Source organism: Silene latifolia, chromosome 3, assembly GCF_048544455.1.
Source record: "Silene latifolia isolate original U9 population chromosome 3, ASM4854445v1, whole genome shotgun sequence".
Lineage (NCBI taxonomy): Eukaryota > Viridiplantae > Streptophyta > Magnoliopsida > Caryophyllales > Caryophyllaceae > Silene > Silene latifolia.
The window spans coordinates 39,205-52,939 of record NC_133528.1 but is presented as its reverse complement, the minus strand read 5'-3'; the positions used below and the strand labels follow the sequence as shown (position 1 = coordinate 52,939).

Below are 13,735 nucleotides of genomic sequence, written 5' to 3'. Positions count from 1 at the left end.
ATTTTATAGGAAACAATAAAGGGAAGATATTTAAAGATGAGGCCCAGAAATAACTAGGCCAAGTATATAAAATAGCGGGTAGTTAGATATACTTTTAACATGGTATCATATAAGAAAAAACTACAAACAATAGCCACATATTTGCGTATATTTTTATAAATTACCACCACGTATATGCGTTTTTACAAATAATACCCAACTTTCAGGGTATATATTAACAAACGGTATATTGACTTGGTTTATTTAATTACACCCATATAACACCAACTCATATAAAAGGTACTCCGTACTTGTAAATCAGGTGGGTGGGAGAAAAAACGAGGGAATTAGGGTTTCGAAAAAAAAAATGGAATCAAAGATGGTAGAATCGAAGAGATCACGGGATGTTGGTAATAATTCAGCGAATTGGGGTGGTAAGATATTGGTTGAAAAATCAAACACAAGGGATGTATCAGATTTCTACGTGGTTAATTTGAGGGGAAATACTGAGGATAGCAAAATTGGTGGATTTGTGTTGAATAGGGATGCGACTGGCACAGTATTGGGTAAGGTTGGAATGGGAATGAAGAAGAAGTTGTTTGCAATCGGTGGGTCAACCAGAAACAAGCAAGCGGAGGTGGTGGACGGAGACCTCTATCTGGATATCCCTTCTTGTTTGCCAATGCCCCCATCCTGGATGACGTCCTCTTCTTCTTTCAAAATAGATTCATGTTCACCGCGTACGATATCCTAACCAATCAAACCCTCCCGTTGTCCTGGTCATCCTACACACCCTTTGGTCCTAGAGACCTTTCCCGGCATACTTTTGATGCTTTGCTATCTTTAGGCCATGATGTCTTCTGCTTGCCTGGTGTTGGACTAACGGAATTTGACCTTGCCACGGGTCTCTGCACTAAAGCTGTACTTGTATTTTACCGCTTTTCTGTCCAGTGGCACCGTCAACCTTCTAAGGGGGTCGTCATTACACCCCTCCAAGTCCACCGTATACCAGTCCAAGGTTTCAACTTTATCTGTCATCTTCTGCCCCTCTAGGTCAGTTACCACTTATTCTACTCGTTATACATTTGTTATATGCTGCTTTTCGTATGGCAGTTGCTATTTTCTTTTGTTAATTGATATTTGTTGTTGTACCTATTTCACATTTGTTATACTGATGGATAAATATGGCGATATTCAAAACTTTGCAACTTTCTTCTAGCTTTGATTATCTGCAAGTTTTCTTTTTCACCCTTCATAACATGAAACTAGTTAGCTGAATTAACCAAAAGTGCATTTTACGTTTTACATTCTAGTATTTCCATATCCATTTTGGTATAACTTAAATTTCTCCCTGTACTTTAAAAATGGGATAGAGGTAGTAGAATCCAATGAAACACGACCTTTTTTATGTGCCATCCTCACCATACGAAAACTTATTTTACGTGTTGATGCAGGATTATACTTGGAGGATAAATCAAATTGTAAAGGGATTCGGGTTTGGTCCAACGGGCGTGATTATGCTAAACTGTGGTTTGAATCAAGACATCAAGAAGGTCAAAACCGGTCACATAGGTGCTGGACACGGTTCCTAGGCCAAGTAGGATACACGATTTCCTAAATCGATATTTCCTAATCCTAATTTAATTAGTCTTTTAACAACTTTCCTAGTTAGTTTAGGGAAGGAGTAGATAGCTTGATATGCAAGCTGAGGAATTAGGACCCGAGTCGAATTGTGACGTCGAGTAGAAATATAAGTAGGGCCGTGTAAATCTGATTTACACAGATTGATTTCCAGAAATAAGATTGTTTACGTTTGTGAGCATTCATCGATTAGGTTTGCGAGCTTAATCTTTAAATCATCCTTGCGAGGCTGATTGCGTGATTCTGCGTTTGATACCTTGCGAGGCTAAGACTAGGATTCACCATACTATCCGGTTACTTCTAAATTCATGAATTAAACATCCAAATAAACACAATTCCGCTGAAATTTTACCAATTACAATAAACATCCACATACACGAAGCTAGTTATCATCAACGAACAATCCTTCGTACTGTTCAATCACGTCTGTTCATATAATAAATACTATATATTAAATTCAAAAACCAAGAGATTTCAATGTAATTAAAGAAAGTTATACAAATTAATTATACTATATAGTTTTAAATCAATAGCACCGTGTGATGGACCCGATTAAGGGATCTCAATGCAAATATTATATAGTTTGGGTTAAAATTAAATTATATAGAAGCTTGTTAATTTTCCTAAACATGGTCAATTTCCTTAAAATAAAATAATTAATTAGTATAAACATGCACAGTTATGGTATCATAAAATTATATATTAAATTTAAAATCTATGCAATTTTATTAAACTTTATAGTTTATTAGATGTATAGAGATGTTAATTATTAAACATACAAAAATATAATAAGTAGGTTATAAATAATTCAAGTTAGATTCCATAGTATATAATATTGCATAATTCTTTCGATATGATTTAATGCATATATGTAATATATTTATATAAATATATAATCCTCTTAAAATTGCATGTCTAAGTAGTAAAAGTAATTTCGTCAGTAAAGAAAAGAATTGTATACGTAGTAACATTGGATAGTTATATGATAGTAATCACTCATTTGAATAGTAATAGTAAAAGTAATTTCGTCAGTAAAGTAATTTCACTTGTAAACATTTTTAAGAAGGTTTAAAATTATGTATTTATATAACGACCTCGCATCTAAGTTATATAAATGATTCCGAGATCCATCTTCACACAAATATGGGCACGAGGAAACCGATACATCCCATACTTATGCAAATTTGGTGAATTAACTGTAACACCCCGGTTTATGAAGGAGCCTTTAGCAAGACATTCCCTAATAAACCGGACTGTTACCATCTCGGTTTCCCGAGGTAGTGAATAACAAATTAAACTCCAAGGCAAAATTATATAATTACTTTAACTTAATTATTACAAAACCTCTTTTACGTCAATTACAAAGAACTAACATAAATAAAAGTGAAAGTCTTCTAGATGATGATCTAGCTACTAAGTCTTCTGATCCAGTGTCTCACGCCCACCAAGCTCCCGTTCTATCTCTTAAACCTGTCAAGTCTGCTCGCCAATATTTGGGTCATCACAGGTGTTCACGAATACACAGGGTCAACCACGAGGTTGAGTAGGGAAAACAATGAAACAACAACAAAAAAAAATATGATATGCATGCTCCTCCGTCACCTCCATCTCCATCTCAACTCATATCTCATAACCAGTCTCATAACTCATAACCCGAACGCCCCACCATACCGATCCCCTTGGTAGACTATATATATCGACCGTAGCCGATCTGCCACTTTCCTTGTTGAGGACACCAGGGCAAGTCCTGCAGAACCCGCCTGGGCCTTATCACAACATCATCATCACCACACCATATCACCACCACATCCTCCATCTCCAATGCATATGAATGCTCAAAAGAAATTAATGCACCACAATATATATAAATCACTGAACTAATAAATCATAAAATCATAACGTAAATCAATAACCATGAATTAAGTCAACACAATTCAACAACAATGATAATAGGTCAAGTGTATTTCCCTACCTCAGTACTGCAGTCAAATGGTCGGGTGTCCAGTAATATTTCACGACAATTCGCCCTCTGAAAGATAATTAAATGATAAACAATTACTTAACTATTCCCGTTCCCAAAATAGAAGTTACTAAAAATAGAATTTCCTAAAATGGACTTTCCCGATATAGTAGCTTTTCTATTAAACCCGTCTCTGATTAATTAATTATTATTAATTATTATTTTATCTTAAATAACTCGGAACTAAAACCAAAACGATAATTAAAGGATTAAACGAATTATGCGATTAAGAAAACCCGAATTAATTAATTTGAACAACTCAACAACCCGACTCAAAAACCCGACTTTAATTATTTAAATAACTCGGGAATTAATTTAATTAATTAAGAATACGACCAAATAACGAATTATAACGATTAAACTATGAAAAACCCGTTTCAAAACTAAAAACGACCCCGTCATCAACCACCGTCCCTTCACACGCACCCCCACACTCCCACGCGCCACCACTAGGCCGTGTCGACCACCACCCAAACCCCCACTCGACCCGACCACCAACGACCACCCCCACTAGGGTCGACTCTCGCCGTGAGTCAAACCAGGCCAGCCGCCATTTGGCCTGGTTCACCACCACGCCTCACCAAACACCTCCAATACTCAACCTACAACCACCGCAACCATTACCTAACCCCCGCCAAACCACCACGACCTTGCTCGCCGTCGAACGAGCGTACCCGGTGTCGTGGCACCGCGGCTTCGACCTCCCCGAGTCCACGGTGGCGCCACCCAAAACCTAGCATTCTAAACCCACCTGAAACCCGTAACCAAACCCGTTTTGCCACACCCTGTCGCTGCCGCCCTTTTACCGTCACTATCACCACCCAAAACCACCATAACCACCACCACTACACTCGTCACTAACCACCCTACCCATATACTCCGTCAACAACCACCAGAAACGCCTCTAGCAGACACGCAACCACCAACAAAACAGCTAGAAATTCGAAAACAGGGGAAAGGGGTTGACTCATACCTTTTTCTGCCGCCTCTACCGCCACCAGGGCCACCCACGGTCGTCGTCAATCGCCCCTAGCTCTTCCTTGCTGTGCCGTCAACCCCTCATGGCCACTCTCTCTCTCTCTCTATGCGTGAAAGCTGATGATTGGTGTTGATGAAGGAGGGAGACGGGTTGAGGGAGTAAGGAATGAGGGAGGCGGGTTAGGGTAGGTACTATTAGGGTTAGGGTACTATTAGGGTTAGGGTTATTAGGGTTAATTGGGCTGGACATGTTATTGGGCCAGCTCAATTGGGTCGAGGGTAAATTGTTTAGCTCACATTTCGAATTCCATATAAACCCGTCTCAATTAACTTAGATCGATACAACGCGAGTCAAGTAAAATAATTAACGTAATTATCGACTCAACAATTAACCCGACTTAATTAGTAATATATAAAATGTATAATAATTAATATATATTAATATCCGTTTAATTGATTATATATAAAATACGGGGTATTACATTAACTCTTTAGTTGATTCTACTATAGAACTCTCGGTCGATGAATTTCATGAATTCCATCTCTAGCCCCGGAACATAAGACTAGTCATTATATCCCGTTGAGTCCAACCAAATTTCGCGTGTAATAACGTTTTATTATCCCACTTTCCAATGAAAAATGAAAGTACCCCGGGAAACCGAATCTACCCCAAATGTCAAAGGGATTCGTGAGTCCTATTATTTGGTAAGACTAATCTCAATTTTAAATATGTGAGAGGTCTTGTCGATTTATTATCTATCATCTTTAAGTGAACAAAGTCAATGAATACTTGATAATTATAATTGACAATAGTCGATAAGACGATAAAATATGCATGTGAAGTTATGGCGATTTGACAATGCATGCAAACATATAAAGCTAGCAAATAAAGAAAAGTAAATTTCCTAGTATGGCCTTTCCTAAAATAGAAAATCTTATATTCTATTACAAATTCGGAAACCAACTCCTTTGGTCCCTTGAATCTTCATGTGACACGTCTCCCAAGGATAAACATCGTCTTGATCGGAACTTCTTTCTGAATGGCACCGTCTTTTGGAAACTCCGGAATTACAAATAATAATAATAAAATGTACATTGCATTTCCTATTATACATTTGTAAAATAAAATCTAGTAAAAAAAATGACACGAGATCACATTAAATTACAACCGAATCAACATTCCCTTATATACGGGAAATATCGATTAAAACTATGGCATACTAAAATTACATAATTAAAAATTCTATAAATGATATATGACATTCATCAAAGAAAAATGCAGCATTATAATATGTAACTAATATGACAAAATATGTGCTAAATCGCCCTATTTAAACTTATATCGTATATTCAACCCGGTTTTACGGAAATGTGTGATAATAACTAATTAAAATCACAAAACGATACTTAAATCAAATTTAAGTCCAAGGTAATTACCCTAACTGTTTTAGGACTCAAAATTTAGTCTTCACTAATTTTTGACAATAGTTCAACTTGGTTTTATTATATTGCTCATATTTAACCCTAAAATCATAGCATTTTATGATATAAATCCAAACTTAATTACAATAATATCAAAGTTTGAAAAATTTCTAATAATTCGACACTTTTTAAAAGTGGAAAATCCATTTTAACTTTTTGCATAAACCAACGCTTTTTCGACAACACAACAAAAGGGGTTGGGAAAAGATTTTCCGAGCCTCTAGTGAGTTACAGACAGAGTTCGAAGAGGGCTATTCCTTTAATACTTCTGGCTTTCGGGAGTCTCTTTGTAGGATACTTGGCCAAAATGTGACCTGTTTGCCATTTAAATTTTTGAACATTCTGAAATATTACCATGATACTCATAATGTCAAAAATTAGGGTTAAAATTTTCTAAACAACTAGAGAAAAATACGGTTGCAATTTATCGGTTTTATCAAATAAAATTCCTAAATTATACGAAAATTAATCGTATCAATTTTCCAACTTTAGATCTGTCATGTGGGACATAAATTCAACTTATAATAATTTTCTCATGCCATGAAATTAATTTTAGCTACTTTTGCTAAAATAGTCACTATTTATGTCATTTCACCATAAAAATTAATAAGTCATGCAAAATAAATCACATTTATCTCAAATTTTACACACAATGATTAAAACATGCATGTGACAACATATTAGAAATTCGTGGCCTGATTTGAAATTTAACCACATTTAGTCATATAACCTTCACTTATACCTTTTTTATCATATAAAAATTATAAATCATGCAAAACTAATCATATTAATCCGAAATTTTTCATACAATAAGTAAAATATGCATGTGAGGTCTTACTAAAATTTTGTGGTCATATTCAAAGTTTAACTATTTTTAGTTTAAAAATGCCATTTTACTCATTAAAATGTTATTTTTATACTAAAAATCATAAAAATGAGCAACTATATTCCATAAATTATCAAAATGACCTAAATATATATTAGGACCAGAATATATAACATGCAAATAATTTTCATGACTTTATTATATAAATCACAAAATATCTAGTTTTATATGTTTTACATTTAACTCGAAAAAACTATAAACCGATTATGCATGCAACGACCTAAGCTCTGATAGCACTTGAAATAATTCTTAACCCTCTAATTAAAGTCATTTAATTATAGATCTAAATTACTCATTGATTTATATAAGGATCTAGTGCATGCACAACATAAAATAAAGAGAAGAGCAAGAACAATGTTTCTTAATTACATTGTAGAGATCGTAATTAGTGGACAAGTGAGGACTTCTTACTCCACTTGTTCTTGAGCTACAAGATTATGGATGATCTTCCAAAAATCCCAAAGTAGAGATTCTCTTCTTGATTGCACCAAAACTATCCTTTAAATCTAATAATATATTGACTAGATATGATTATTAGAAACCTTAAAATTAATCTAATATTATTTTTTATTACTACTTTAGTAATCTAAATAAATATTAGATTTTTGAACAAATGTATGTCTAAAATTTATTTTAGAGAGAAGAGAGAATGTGAGAGGAGGTGTGTCAAAACAAAAGGTAAGAATGAGTAATAAGAATAAGAACAATTCTTATTCTTATTTGGGGGTGGAGAAACCGGTGGGAGGGAGTAGGCAAAGGAGCCAATGCATGCCCTTTTACTTTTGCAATTGTTCTTATCGAAACGAGTTAGGGTGTGGTCTAGGCTTAGATGGTAATCATTGTGTTTCTAAACAATTAAAAAACAATTAACCATTAAACCCTAAACATCCATAAAACCGGCGCCCCCTGAAAAATGGAATCCATTTTGGTTTTTGTCAATTGTCATTTTGTCATACAATGTGTAACATGTTCTTAATCATATTAGTGCACATTTTTCACGATTATCCGTGGTTCGATGAATACTGGTTTATTAAATACTAGCGCCCCCAAATGTCTTCCGTTGCTACTCAAATTTTGTGTGAACGCTTTATCTGACCCGAGGAACTTTCTGTGTCATTTCCGGAGAATTTTGTTCCGGGACCCTGGAATCCCAAAAAACCGTGTATTATACTATACACTTCAATTTGAGCCGTTCGGGAGGTCGTACTGGACCCAAATTCTTTTTCTCCCGGTTTTTATATCATGCGTCCGAGGTCATTTAAGGAGTTAACATATTCGATTCCGCCTTAAATAACGAGTATTAATCGATTTTTCACGAATCAGAGATTCGACGAATGTTGGTTTATGGCATACCGGCACCCCCAAATGTCTTCTGTTGCTACTCAAATTTTGTGTGAACGCTTTATCTGAACCGAGGAAGTTTCTGTGTGATTTCCAGAGAATTTTGTTCCGGGACCCTAGAATCCCGAAAAATCGTGTATTATACACTTCAATTTGAACCGTTCAGGAGGTCATACCGGACCCTGTTTCTTTTTCTCCCTATTTTTATATCACCCGTCCGAGATCATTTCAGGAGTTAACCTATTCGATTTCAGTCTCAAATAACGAGTATTAATATATTTTTCACGATTATCCGAAGTTCGACGAATGCTGGTTTATGTCATAGCGGCACCCCAAAATGTCTTCCGTTGCTACTTCAATTTTGTGTGGCCGCTTTTTCTGACCCGAGGAACTTTCTGTTTGATTTCCGGAGAATTTTGTTCCGGTACCCTGAAACCCCGAAAAACCGTGTATTACACTTCAATGCGAGCCGTTCAGGAGGTCGTACCGAACCCTGTTTCTTTTTCTCCATGTTTACTATCATACGTCCAAGGTCATTTGAGGAGTTAAACCTATTTAATTTCAGCCCTAAATAACATGTATTAATTCATTTTTCACGATTATCCGTAGTTCGATGAATGCTGGTTTATGGCATACTAGCGCCCCCAAATGTCTTCCGCTGCTACTAAAATTTTGTGTGACCGCTTTGTCTGACCCGAGGAACTTTCTGTCTAATTTCCGGAGAATTTTGTTCCGGGACCCTGAAATCCCGAAAAACCGTGTATTATACACTTCAATTTGAGCCGTTCGGGAGGTCGTACCGGATCCAGTTTCTTTTTCTCCCGGTTTTTCTATCACGCGTCCGAGGTTATTTCAGGAGTTAACCTATTCAATTTCAGCCTCAAATAACGAGTATTAATGCATTATTCACGATTATCCGAGATTCGACGAATGCTGGTTTATGGCATACCGACACTCCTAAATCTCTTCCGTTGCTACTTAAATTTTGTGTGGCCGCTTTGTCTGACCCGATAAACTTTCTGTCTGATTTCTGGAGAATTTTTTACCGGGTCCCTTGAATCCCGAAAAACCGTGTATATACACTTCAATGCGAGCCGTTCAGGAGGTCGTACCGGAACCTGTTTTCTTTTTTTCCATGCTTTACTATTACATATCCAAGGTCATTTCAGGAGATTAGCCTATTCGATTTCAGCCCCAAATAACGAGTATTAATACATTTTTCACGATTATCCGAGATCCGACGAATGCTGGTTTATGACATACCGGCACTCCCAAATGTCTTCCGTTGCTACTCAAATTTTGTGTGAACGCTTTATTTGACCCGAGGAACTTTATGTATGATTTCCGGAGAATTTTGTTCCGGGACCCTGGAATCCCGAAAAACCGTGTATTAGACTTCAATTTGTGCCGTTCGGGAGGTCATACCGTAGTCTGTTTCTTTTTCTCCCTGTTTTTCTATCACGCTCCGAGGTCATTTCAGGAGTTAACCTATTCGATTTCAGTCTCAAATAATGAGTATTAATACATTTTTCACGATTATCCGAAGTTCGAGGAATGCTAATTTATATCATATCGGCACCTCCAAATGTTTTACGTTGCTAATTAAATTTTGTGTGGCCGCTTTGTCTGACCTAAGGAACTTTATGTCTGATTTTAAGAGAATTTTGTTCCGGTAACCTGGAATCTCGAAAAACCGTGTATTATACAGTTCTAATTTACCTGTTCGGGAGGTCGTACCGGACCCTGTTTCTTTTTCTCCCGGTTTTCTTTCACGCGTTCAAGGTCTTTTCAGAAGTTAAGCTACTCGATTTCAACCTCAAATAACGAGTATTGATACATTTTTCACGTTTATTTGAGGTTCGACGAATGCTGGTTTATGGCATACCGGCACCCCCAAATGTCTTCCGTTGCTACTAAAATTTTGTGTGAACGCTTTATCTGACCCGAAGAAATTTCTGTGTCATTTCTGGAGAATTTTGTTCCGGGACTCTGGAATCCCGAAAAACCGTGTATTATACTATACACTTCAATTTCAGCCGTTCGGAAGGTCGTACCGGACCCTGTTTCTTTTTCTCCCTGTTTTTCAATCATCCATCCGAGCTCATTTCAGTAATCAACTTGTTCGATTTCGGCCTCAAATAACGAGCTTTAACACATTTTTCACGATAATCCGAGTTTCGGCGAATGCTGGTTTGTGGCACACCGGCACCGCCAAATGTTTTCCGTTGGTGCTCAAATTTTGCGTGGCCGCTTTATCTGACCCGAGTAACTTTCTATGTGATTTCCGGAGAATTTTGTTCCGGGACCCCGAAAAACCGTGTATTATACACTTCAATTTCAGCCGTTCGGAAGGTCGTACCGGACCCTGTTTCTTTTTCTCCCTGTTTTTCAATCACGCGTCCGAGTTTATTTCAGGAATCAACCTGTTCGATTTCAGCCTCAAATAACGAGCTTTAACACATTTTTCACGATAATACGAGTTTCGGCGAATGCTGGTTTGTGGCACACCGGCACCCGCAAATGTCTTCCGTTGGTGCTCAAACTTTGCGTGGCCGCTTTATCTGACCCTAGGAACTCTCTATGTGATTTCCGATGAATTTTGTTCCGGGACCCCGGAATCCCGAAAACCCGTGTATTATACACTTCAATTTGAGTCGTTCGGAAGGTCGTACCGGACCCTGTTTCTTTCTCTCCCTTTTTTTAAATCACGCGTCCGAGCTCATTTCCGGAATCAACCTGTTCGATTTCAGCCTCAAATAACGAGCTTTAACACAGTTTCACGATAAAACGAGTTTCGGCTAATGCAAGTTTGTAGCACACCGGCACCCCCAAATGTCTTCCGTTGGTGCTCAAACTTTACGTGGCCGCTTTATCTGACCCGAGGAACTTTCTATGTGATTTCCAAAGAATTTTGTTCCGGGAACTCGGAATCCCTTAAAACCGTGTATTATATACACTTCAATTTCAGCCGTTCGGAGGGTCGTACCGGACCCTATTTCTTTTTTCTCCCTGTTTTTCAATCACGCGACCGAGCTCATTTCAGTAATCAACCTGTTCGAATTCAGGAATCAACCTGTTCGATTTCAGCCTCAAATAACGAGCTTTAACACATTTTTCACGATAATCCGAGTTTCGGCGAATGCTTGTTTGTGGCACACCGGCACCCCCAAATGACTTCCATTGGTGCTCAAACTTTGCGTGGCGGCTTTATCTGAGCCGAGGAACTTTCTTTGTGATTTCCTGAAAATTTTTTTCCGGGACCCCGGAATCCCGAAAAACCGTGTATTATACACTTCAATTTCAGCCGTTCGGAAGGTCGTACCGGACCCTGTTTCTTTTTCTCCCTGTTTTTCAATCACGCGTCCGAGCTCATTTCAGGAATCAACCTGTTCGATTTTAGGAATCAACCTGTTCGATTTCAGCCTCAAATAACGAGTTTTAACACATTTTTCACGATAATCCGAGTTTCGGCGAATGCTGGTTTGTGGCACACCGGCACCCCAAAATGTCTTCCGTTGGTGCTCAAACTTTGTGTGGCCGCTTTATCTGACATGAGGAACTTTCTACGTGATTTTCGGAGAATTTTGTTCCGGGACCCCGGAATCCCGAAAAACCGTGTATTATACACTTCAATTTCAGCCGTTCGGAGGGTCGTACCGGACCCTATTTCTTTTTCTCCCTGTTTTTCAATCACGCGACCAAGCTCATTTCAGTAATCAACCTGTTCGATTTCTGGAATCAACCAGTTCGATTTCAGGAATCAACCTGTTCGATTTCAGCCTCAAATAACGAGCTTTAGCACATTTTTCACGATAATCCGAGTTTCGGCGAATGCTGGTTTGTGGCACACCGGCACCCGCAAATGTCTTCCGTTGGTGCTCAAACTTTGCGTGGCCTCTTTATCCGACCCTTGGAACTCTCTATGTGATTTCCAGAGAATTTTGTTCCGGGACCCCGGAATCCCGAAAAACCGTGTATTATACACTTCAATTTGAGCCGTTCGGAAGGTCGTACCGGACCCTGTTTATTTTTCTCCCTGTTTTTCAATCACGCGTCCGAGCTCATTTCAGGAATCAACCTGTTCGATTTCAGCCTCAAATAACGAGCTTTAACACAATTTCACGATAATACGAGTTTCGACGAATGCTGGTTTGTGGCACACCGGCACCCCCAAATGTCTTCCGTTGGTGCTCAAACTTTGCTTGGCCGCTTTATCTGACCCGAGGAACTTTCTATGTGATTTCCAAAGAATTTTGTTCCGGGACCCCGGAATCCCTTAAAACCGTGTATATATACACTTCAATTTCAGTCGTTCGGAAGGTCGTACCAGACCTTGTTTCTTTTTCTCCCTGTTTTTCAATCACGCGTCCGAGCTCATTTCAGAAATAAACCTGTACAATTTCAGGAATCAACCTGTTCGATTTAAGCTTCAAATAACGAGCTTCAACACATTTTTCACGATAATCCGAGTTTCGGCGAATGCTGGGTTGTGGCACACCGGCACCCCCAAATTTCTTCCGTTGCTGCTCAAACTTTGCGTGACCGCTTTATCTGACCCGAGGAACTTTCTACGTGATTTCCAGAGAATTTTGTTCCGGGACCCCGAAATCCCTTAAAACCGTGTATTATACACTTCAATTTCAGCCGTTCGGAGGGTCGTACCGGACCCTATTTCTTTTTCTCCCTGTTTTTCAATCACGCGACCGAGCTTGTTTCAGTAATCAACCTGTTCCAATTCAGGAATCAACCTGTTCGATTTCAGCCTCAAATAACGAGCTTTAACATATTTTTTACGATAATCCGAGTTTCGGCGAATGCTTGTTTGTGGCACACCGACACTCCCAAATGACTTCTGTTGGTGCTCAAACTTTGCGTGGCCGCTTTATCTGATCCGAGGAACTTTCTATAAGATTTCCTGAGAATTTTGTTCCGGGACCCCGGAATCCCGAAAAACCGTGTATTATACACTTCAATTTCAGCCGTTCGGAAGGTCGTACCGGACCCTGTTTCTTTTTCTCCCTTTTTTTTCAATCACGCGTCCGAGCTCATTTCAGAAATAAACCTGTACGATTTCAGGAATCAACCTGTTCGATTTAAGCCTCTAATAACGAGCTTCAACACATTTTTCACGATAATCCGAGTTTCGGCGAATGCTGGGTTGTGGCACACCGGCACCCCCAAATTTCTTCCGTTGCTGCTCAAACTTTGCGTGACCGCTTTATCTGACCCGAGGAACTTTCTACGTGATTTCCAGAGAATTTTGTTCCGGGACCCCGAAATCCCATAAAACCGTGTATTATACACTTCAATTTCAGCCGTTCGGAGGGTCGTACCGGACCCTATTTCTTTTTCTCCCTGTTTTTCAATCACGCGACCGAGCTTGTTTCAATAATCAACTGTTCCAATTC

The 13,735-nt window shown here is 38.5% G+C and overlaps 1 long non-coding RNA gene across 1 annotated transcript; it reads left to right on the top strand.

Moving 5' to 3' along the window:
- Window positions 1-292: 292 nt before the first annotated feature.
- On the top strand, window positions 293-1,801 carry LOC141645803 (uncharacterized). The gene is made up of 2 exons (XR_012545171.1): window positions 293-1,032; window positions 1,434-1,801. It is a non-coding gene; the product is annotated as an uncharacterized LOC141645803 (long non-coding RNA).
- Window positions 1,802-13,735: the final 11,934 nt, after the last annotated feature.